This window comes from Stegostoma tigrinum, unplaced genomic scaffold (assembly GCF_030684315.1).
Source record: "Stegostoma tigrinum isolate sSteTig4 unplaced genomic scaffold, sSteTig4.hap1 scaffold_110, whole genome shotgun sequence".
NCBI classification, from domain to species: Eukaryota; Metazoa; Chordata; class Chondrichthyes; order Orectolobiformes; family Stegostomatidae; genus Stegostoma; species Stegostoma tigrinum.
This window is the reverse complement of record NW_026728061.1, coordinates 837,603-847,817: the sequence shown is the minus strand read 5'-3', so window position 1 is coordinate 847,817 and position 10,215 is coordinate 837,603.

Below are 10,215 nucleotides of genomic sequence, written 5' to 3'. Positions count from 1 at the left end.
AGGCCAGGGTTACTAAATGGCAGGGGTGACAACATTTCAGACACAGAGGTATAATTCAGAGACAGTGTTGGGGGGAAAGGGAGATGGAGACAGAGAGGAAAAGCTTAGAAAGGCAGGGATGGGAGTGAGATCGGAGGGCAGTGGGAGTGGGGAGGTGGGGATGTACAAGAGGCAGGGAATAGATACAAGGGCTGGGGGAGGCGGGGGTGGGGTCTCCAGTCATTGAATATTTAAGATGCAGAGAAAATTGTTCACAACACCTGAGTAAGATGGCAGCCTGAGATAGAGAGAATGAGACAGAGACAAGTCGGAGAGATACACAGACATGAGGGGAGGGGGATGAATGTCTCAACCTTTACAGCCTCTGGTTTCGAACTGTGTTTGTGATGTGTTTCTACTGGAATGCAGTGAGACTGTGTTGGGATCTTGCTGTGTGGTTGCTCGTTCATTCCAATTTTAGCCACATCTGGGTGTTGTGTATGGGGATGGGGAGAGGGGAGGGCGGGGGGACATCAGGAATCCTAAACCTATGAAGCTTTGTGAGTCATTTCTGTGTTTCAGATGGGGCCATGAGGCAGCAAGCAATACATGGAAGGTACAGGCACCACTTGAATGAAGTGTATTGCTGAGCTGAAGGCAATAGGGGAGGGGAGGGGAGGGGTGAGCTGGATACTCCTGTCCATCCATCAAACTGTTTTCTCTTCTGCATTTCATCTTGGAATATCTGGGAGAAACTCTGCTGGGACTTATTGCCATTTTAGTGGAGAGTTTGGGGTAGGATGGGGATGCCAGGATGTGGGGAAGGAAGAGTAGGATCCCACGACCTCCCCCAACTATCCCATGACCCAATCCCACCTCTTGGCCCGTCTTGGCCTGTCTGCGAGGTTTGGGGGTGAATGGAGGGAATTGTTCCCATTGACTGGGACCTTATTCTGATATGTGGGAGGGGTGGGGGTGAGGGAGTGGGGGTCACTGCAGGCTCCGGGACAGGGGAAGGGCTCAGCGTTACAAGGGTGTAGAAACTGCAGGGTATGACATCCCACCCCCACTCCCTCTACATCAGTGCTCGGAATGAGCTTAACCTTCTCCATCAACATGTGGCCATTTTCACATTTTGCTCTTCGTGGGACCCTGCACAGCAAGGAGTGTGGGGGTGGGGTTGGGATGAAGATGGGAGTGTTGGAGGGAAAAGGAATACAGCTGAACCAGGTAGAGGTGGGCATGTTTAGGGGGGCTAGGTACAAGATCTAGGGAGGTGCTGGTGAGAGGTTAACTACCGTGTTCAGTCCGAGCCAGCTCCAAGTTGAAATGGGGGAGTGTAATATTTGTTGGTGGGTTCAGTGGGGGAGAGGCCTGTTTTCACATTGCAGACCGTGGAGGGGGTGGGCCTGGCTCCGACAAAGTGTTGAGGGAATCCCTCAGCGGTCCCACACACAGCTGCCGGTGGGATCTTACTGTGCACCACTGCAGCCTGTAGGTCACCCTCACATGTGATGCAATGCTATCCACAGGGCCCTGGGCTGAGTCTGCTGATGGCCTGATAGTGACTGTACTGAGTGGGTGTGTTGTCCCTCTATCACCCCCACTACCTCAGCCGAGACCCACCCCATCTCCCATCACCCCCTCAACCTCCAAAATGTGACATTGACATTGCAGATATCCATGAGACACAGCGGGGAGATGGGAACACATGGCAAACGTGAGGCAGGAGAGGGCATTGCTACTGAAACATCGAGGAAATGGGGGGAGTGAGGGACATTGATCATTCTCGAGCAGGAGACAGTCAACAGAGATGGATCCATGGATAGGGGCAGAGACAGAGACGGGGAGGGAGAGAGACAGGCGACTGGACACTTTGAAAGGTTCATCATTAATATTTCATGTAGAAACAGCACCAATCCCAGGTGGAGTGGGCAAGAGGTTGTGCCTGGTTAATGGGAGTGGGCAGAGGGGAGCATTGGTCATTTCTTCGTGTTTTTTTACTGCCTCGCCAGAGTGTCAGAGAACAAGCTGGTGGGGACAGGTTAAACTCTGAGTGGGGAGATGGAGATGGACAGAGACACAGGCTCCGGGGAGTGACTCCCACCACTGAGTCTCTGCCCAGCCTCTCAGGAAATAAACCCTGGGGGCAGTCAGAAAGCATCTGCCCCTTGATCTCAGTTGAAATCTCTTCCATTTCTCTGGGTTCAAACCCAGGGGAAATGCTGATAAAATGGGGAAATGTTGGAGGTCAGTCAGTGGCGGGATTCCCTTTGTTTCTGTTTGTTTTTATTTCCATTTAATTTGATCAATTTCTGTCTGTCTGTTTTTCTCTCTCTCTTCCCCCACATCCCCTCCCAAAAAAACAGGGCACCTCTGTCTCTGTCTCTCTGTCTCTGTGCTGGGGCAGGCGGGGAGATATCTGACACTGAAGCTTGCAGACAGAGTGAGGCACACAGATTCTGGGAGTGGGGATGGCGGATGTGTGAGGGGTTGTGAATCTCAGCCCTGGAGTAAATATCTCTCCTGCCCTTCCCCTCAAACAGAAACACTGGGACAGTCCTGAGGCAGTTTGAGACATCTTCCTGTTCCCCGTTCTCTGGGTTTAAAATCAGGAGCTGTGCTGGTGTTAGGGTGGGGAGGGCGGGGTGGGGTGAGGTGAGGAGAGTGTGAGGTTGTGGGTGTTCAGGCATGTTCAGCAGTGGGATCTTGCTGTGCTGGGTGGGGAATGTCTCAGATTGCTGAAGTCAGCAAGTGGTGAGATTTTGCTGTGCTTTCAGTGCTTTTTAAAAATATTAGTCCATTTTCATTTCTCTCTGTCTTACCTCCACTCCCAAGGAGATTTTATTCAGGAGCTGAAACTCGGGATGATGCAGAGACAGAGAGAATCAAAGCATTCTGCCATGAGGAATCGTCAGACAGGAGCTGGGACCAGAGAGAGCGAGACCGAGAGAATTATAATAAACCATCCCGTGTCCTTGTCGTTCAATTCCACACTCACATGCTCACGGGGGAAATGAATTATGGGGTTCAGGCAGTCTCTGGAGTTTGGACCACAAGGGCGTGAGACCTGGGCTGGGGCTTGGGGGAGACAAAGGGATAAAAATGGGGCTGCTGCACAGTCTGATCCCACAGATTTCACTGCCTTCCTCTGCCTCCATATTCACAGCTTCTTAAATCTCTCACAGCTTTCTATAAATCTCCACCTCCGCCACATCCTTCAAATCTCCCCCATCAGCTCTCCCCCGACCCTCTGATATCCATTTTTCAAATCATTTGCTCTCTTCCAGTTCCATCGTTCAATCTTTCTGAACTCTGACCTTCCCCATTCACCTCTCTCTATACTTTCACTCTCTCGCTGTTCTATGGGATCTTGCTGTTCCTGCCTGACGGTCATTCTATCTGCATGCTCCCTCACTGTCTCTCCATTACCTACTCTCGATGGTATCTCTCTGCCTGCTCTTCTTTCACTCGATTTCTCTCTGTCCCTCTGTCTCTCTCTCTCTCTCTCTCTCTCTCTCCCTATCCTTTCCTATTTTCTCCCTGGGATTTCTCTCTCTCTCTCTGTCCGTCTTTTCTTGTTCTCTCCCTCGGATTTCTCCCTCCCTACCTGTCCTTTTCCATTCTATCCCTGGGTTTTCTCTCACTCTAAGTTGCTTTCTGTTTCTCTCCCTGAGTTTATTTCTCCCCCTCTCTCCCACTCTCTCTCTGCCCTTTTTCTTGTTCTCAATGGGATTTCTCTCTCTTCCCTGTCTGCCCTTCTGTCTCTCCCTGTGGTATTTTTATTCTCTCTTGCTCTGTCTCTGCCCCTGGGTTTCCTCATTATGTCTCCCTCCCTGGGATCTTTTGGCTCCCTCTGTCTCTCTCCCTTTCTGTTCCTCTGTCTCTCTCCTCTATCTTTCTCTGTGTGTCCTGTTTTCCCAGCCTCAGGTTTCACTGTCTCTCGGTCCATGTTTCTTTCTCGCTTGTCTGTCCTTCTGTCTCTCTCTGGGGTCTCTCTGTCCCTCTGTTTCTCTCTCCCTATCTTTCCATCTCCCTCTGTCTCTGTCCTACACCCTGGTATCTTTCTCTCCTTCCCCCTCCCCCCGCTTCTCTCTGTCACTCTCTCACTTTCCCTCCCTCCCTGGGTTCATCTGCCTGCCTGCCCATTGGTCTGTCTCCCTCCCTGGGGGTGTGCCACTCTGACTGCCTGCATCTCTCTGTCTCTCTCCCTAGGGTGGATTTGGGCCTTGTGCCAGAGAGCAGAGGGGTGAATAGTTGTTGGAGTGGGATCCTCCCTGTTTTCCTCTCTCCCTCTCTCTCTTTGTCTGTCCCCCCTCCTCATGACCTCATTCTTCTTCTGTCTCTCTATGCCTCTTCTCTCTCTCTCTCTGTCACTCTCTCGCTCTGTCTCTCTCGCCCTGTCTCTCACCCTTCTCCCTCCCTCTGTCTATTCCCACCTCTCACTCCCCATGTCTTGTCTCTCCCTTGGCCTGTCTGTGCCTCTTTTCTCCTCTGAGGTTCTCTCCCTCCCTTTCTATCAATGACCTTCTCTCCCCATCACTTGTCTCACCCTCTGATCTTCCTGTTCCCTGCCCCACCTGAGTTTCACCCTTGCCTGCTCTCTCTAAACTGAAAGGGTGGGGGCTTACCTGTCTCAATGAGGGGGGCAGGGTCTGCCTGGGGACCAGGATCTTGCTGTACTGTAAGGCAGTCAGTGAAAAGGCCCCTGAGTGTCTCGCCCTATGCCCTGTGACCTCTGCCCCCAGGGTGGGTGCAACGACTTGGTGATGTGGAGGGGGGAATTGTCCACAGAAGGAAATGCAGAGGGCCATTTATATACAGTGGAGTTGTGGTCACGAAGGAACTGGGAGGGGAGAGAAGCTCTATGGCGGGGTGGCAGTTACAAACTGAGCGTTGAAACATTTTGTGAAGGGCAAAATATTTGTGGGGTAAAACTCAAGATGGGGCATTTTGAAAGGGGTTGCAAACATTTGTTGAGGGGGCAATATTAGAAGGAGTGCAAAGTGGGGGAGTCCCAAAATTGGGAAGGAGGGCAAGCTTTGGGGGCAATATTGTGGAGAGTAACTGAAATGGGGGAAATAACAATATGAGGGAACAATATTTGACAGGTCGGGGCAAATTACTTATAGGGGGGGAGTGCAATATTGTTTTGGGGAGGCACAGGATTTGGAGATGGGGTACAATATTGTGATGGTAGGGAAAAAGTGGAGGACACATTTCTGGGGAGGTAAAAAGGGGCAAAACGTGGAGGCTGTGAAACATGTTGGGCAGAAGATTTGGGCAGGAGGCAGAAAATGGAGGAGAGGAGAATGTGAAATGAGGATGGCTCAAAATTGCATGCCACAAAATTCTAGGGGTCATTTTTGGCAGGGGTCATTTTAGGGGAGCATATTGGGAAGCATACATTTAAGGAAGGCGTTTGATAAGGTTCCCCATGGTAGGCTCATGCAGAAAGTAAGGGGGCATGGGATCGGGGGAAATGTGGCAGATTGGATTCAGAATTGGCTGACCCTTAGAAGACAAAGAATGGTAGTGGATGGAAAATATTCAACATGGTGCTCAGTTATAAGTGGTGTACCTCAAGGACCTGTTCTGGGTCCTCTTCTATTTGTGATTGTTGTGAATGATTTGGATGAAGGAGTGAAAGGGTGGATTATTAAGTTCACAGACGACATGAAGGGGTGTTGAGTTGTGGATAGTGTGGAGGACGGTTCTAGGTTACAAAGGGACATTGATAGGATGCAGAGCTGGGCAGAAAAGTGACAGATGGTGTTGAACCCTGGAAAGTCTGAGGTGATTCATTTTGGAAGGACAAATTTGAAAGCAGAATAAAGGGTTAACAGAAAGATTGTTGGCAGTGTGGAGGAGCAGAGGGACCTTGGGCTTCATGTCCACAGCTCCCTGAGAGCTGCCACCCAGGTGGATAGAGTTGTTAAGAAGGCACATAGTGTGTTAGCTTTCATTAATAGAGGGATTGAGTTCAAGAGCCGTGAAGTTATGCTCCAGCTGTACAAAAGCCTGGTCCGGCCACATCTGGAGTATTGTGTCCAGTTCTGGTCGCCTCATTACAGGAAAGATGTGGAATCATTGGAAAAGGTTCAGAGGAGATTTACCAGGATGTTGCCTGGAATGGAAGGAAAGTCTGACAAGGAAAGGTTGAGAGAGCCAGGGCTTTTCTCTTTAGAACGAAGGAGAATGAGAGGTGACTTGATAGAGGTGTACAAAATGATGAGCGATATAGATAGTGTGGACAGCCAGAGACTTTTTCCTAGGGTGGAGGTAGCTGTTACAAGGGGGCATAGATTTAAAGTGAGTGGCGGCAGATATAGAGGAGATGTCAGAGGGAGGTTCTTTACTCAGAGGGTGGTTGGGGCATGGAATGCATTTCTGGAGCAGAGAGTGGAGTCGGCCTCAGTAGGGACATTTGAGTGGCTATTAGATAGGCATGTGGATGACAATCTCAGGTAGGGTTGGAGGTTAGATAGGCCTTGGTTTTCGGGTAAACGTTTGGCACAACATCGTGGGCCGAAGAGCCTGTACTGTGCTATGTTCGAGGTACACTCGAGGGGGTGGCATATTTGAAGGGAGCTACTTGTGGGATCTCACTGAGCTGAGTAGGGTAAGGGGAGGATGGGGATGAAGGAGGGAAAAGGGAAACAGCTGAAAGAGGGAGAGGTGGGTGTGGTGGGGGGGGGGGTGATAGGTACAGGATCTGGGGTGGGGGGATAGGGGAGAGGAGGTTACTGCAGTGTTCAGGCCGAGCCCAGCTCCAAGTTGAAATGGGAGAGTTCAGTGTTTGCTGGTGGGGGAGGCCCTTTTTGCACTTTGCAGCCTGTGGGATCTTGCTGTGTGGGGACAGCCTGCAGCTGTTTCTTTACAGTAGCGAGGCTACACTTTCCAAATTCAGATGTGGTGGGGCGGGTGAGGTGGGAGGGCTTCCGAAAGTGGGTGGAAATGATGCAGAAACGTTCAGGCTTCTTCAGTGTGGGGTAAGGGCATTGCAGGGGACAGCAGGTGGGATCCTGCTGTGCAGAATGTCCTTCATTCCTATGTCAGCTCCTCTCCTTGTGGGGCGCTGTGGGGGTGGGGGGATGGGGTCCTGCAGGTTGTTAAGGGAATCCATTGGAGGTCCTGCATACCGTAGTCTGTGGGATCGTGCTGTGTATCCCCTTTGGCAACATGTCACCGTCAGGCTGTCTGCAGGAACTCAGGCTGAGTTTTCTGACAGTCTGATAGTGGGTAGGGTGCATCATCCCTCCTTTTACCCCCCCAAGGTCAGACACTCCCCTCCCCAACACCTCTCGTCACCCCCTCACCCTCCAAAATGTGACAGTGACATTGCGAATGTCTCCCAGACACAGCGGGGAGATGGGAACATGTGGCAAATGTGAGGCAGGAGAGGGCATTGTTGTCAAATAGAGAGGGAATAGGGAGAGAGTGAGGCATTGAGCAATTATCGAGCAAGAGAAAGCTCAACAGAGATGGAGACAGTGATAGGGACAGAGAGAGAAAGCACAGGGCAGAAGGGAGAGAGAGAGAGAGAGGGGTGACTGTACCAGTGGAAGCTCATTTTTAATATTTCATGTAGAAACAGCACCAATCCCAGACAGAATGGACACGGGGGCTGAGCCCAGTGAATGGGAGTAGACCGGGGGGAGGGGTATTGGTTTTGTTTTTCAACATCCCCCACCCCATAATATCAGAGAACCAGCTGGAGGGGGCAGGTTAAACACGGAGGGAGGGAGAGACACAGGCCCTGTGGGGTCACTCCTACCACTGTGTCATTGCCCAGCCTCTCAGAAATTAAACCCTGGGGGCAGTCAGAAAGCATTTGCTCCTTGAATCCAGATGAAATCTGTTCCCATTCTCTGGATTTAAAAGTCAGGGGGAAGTGCTGAGAAATTGGGGAGATTTTGGAAGTCAGTCAGTGATGGGACCTCGTTTCAATCCTCGTTATTTTTGTTTCAAAATATATTGGCTTTGATGGGAGCAATTTCCATCTCTCTCTCCCTGGGAGATTTCTGAGAGACTGAAACTTGGGCACAGACAGAGGGAGACAGAGTCTGGGAATGGGGATGGGGGTGTGAATCCCAGCCTCTGGAGTAAACATTTCTCCTGCTCCCCCTCCCCTCAAACAGAAACACTGGTACAGGCCTGAGACAGGTTGAGACACCTTCCTGTTCGCCGTTCTCTCAGTTTAACATAAGGGGCTCTGCTGGGGGAGTGGGAAGATGTCAGGTTGTGAAGTCCAACCAGCAATGGGATCTTTCTGTGCTTTTGATGCTTTTATTTATTTATTCAATTTTCATTTCTCTCTGCCTTTCCACACCTGCCCCTGAGGGGATTTGATTTGGGAGCTGAATCTCAGGATGATGTGATGTCGCTGCACAGTCTGATCCCACAGATTTCACTATCTCCCTCTCTCTCTGCCTCCATACTCTCAGCTTCCTGTACCTCCCACTGCTTTCTATAAATCTCTGTCTCCCCCACATCTTTCACATCTCCCCGTTCACCAATACCCCACCTCCTCAAGTCTCCTCCAACTCTCTCACCCCTTTCCCCAGTTTTTGCAGGAACTGTTTTAACGTTCAGCCTTTCCCATTTCTGAACTTCCCTGTCCACCTCTCTCCACACCTTTCTCTCTGCCCAGTGGGATCTTACTGTTCCTGCCTGATGGTCATTCTATCTGCGACCACCCCTCTCTGTCTCTCCATCACTCACTCTCCATGGTATCTATTTGCTCTCCTCTCCTTCGATTTCTCTCTGTATCTGTCCTTTCTTGTTCTCTCCCTGGGATTTCTCTCTCTCTCTCTGTCAGTCCTTCTCTCTCTGTACTCTGGATTTATTCCCCACTCTCACCTCTTTGCCCTTTTCCTTGCTCTGAATGAAATTTCTCTCTCTCACCGTGGCTTTATTCTTCTCTCTCTGCTCCTTTCTTTGGGTTTTGTCTTGTCTCTCTCGCTGGTTTCTTTTGCTCTCTACTCCCTCTCTGTCTCTATCCCAGGCCCGTGCCTCAATCCCTTCTGTCCTCCCAGATCCCAGTCAGTTCCCAGCTGTCTCTACCTGACATGTACCTCTCTCAGGCACAGAGCAGAGTAAGAGGCTTCTTTGTGAGATTAAAGCAGGATGTGAGGTGGTGTGAGAGAAAGCAACAACTCAAATGTTCTGTCCAATGGCTCCTGTCTGTCTCTCCCTTCCCCCTAAAACAGTCACTCCCTTTCTCTCACACTCCTTCTCTCTCTCTCTCTCTCTCTCTCTCTCTCACACACACAGAGACAGACACACACACACATTTCCCCAGGCCTGAAATCCACTCAGAGACAAAGCTGCAGTTTCAAACTAGCTACAACGCCCTTTCATTCAGACAAGGGAACAGAATTTTCTGCAGCCAGGGAACCCAGATTTATCCCACAGGGGAACACAATACTTTCACACAAACACAAGATGTGAGTGGGATTGAAATTAACCAGTACAGTTGGCGAGTTTACTTTTAATGATTTTCTGAGAATGAACATCAATCAGTTTCACAGATGGACATCAAGTGATGACATGGATCTGTTGTACCATTGGGCGTATGTACATTGCACAAATGCTCATGTGTTTGTTAAACACATTCACTTTCTCCCTGACAGTAGCCAAGGGGCATCACAGCACTGTCCCACTTTCTCATTGGCATTTCATTTGTAAAAGCTCGGCCATATCTGATTCACAAGAACTGTCTTGAAGCTGGTTAATCTCAGGGCTGTGTCTGCTACTGCACACGGAATCTGTATGTGTCATTTTGTTTCTTTGTGTCTGTGTTTCTGTGTGTTTGAGGTGTGTGCTTCTGCGTTTGTGTGTGGCTGTGTCTATCTGTGTGTTTCTGTCCTTGCATGACTGGGTCTGCATGTACATACGTGTGCATAAATGTATCTGGATGTCTCCATGTCTGTGCGTATATGTGCATATGTCTCTGTGTCTAAGTGTGTGTGTGTGTGTGTGTGTGTATTGACGCTGCTGTGGGCGACTCTCCCTCTTTGACTGAGTCCCTGCTGGCTTCCACAATCTACCATCCCTGTGCAGTGGCATGAGGAGGCCAGCAAGGGGTAGTATTGTTTCACTTTAAACACGAGGGAGCAATCGGGATCAGAGACAACAAAGTGTGGAGCTGGATAGACACAGCAGGCCAAGCAGCATCAGAGGAGCACAAAAGCTGATGTATCGGGCCTAGACCCTTCTTCAGAAAAGGGGGAT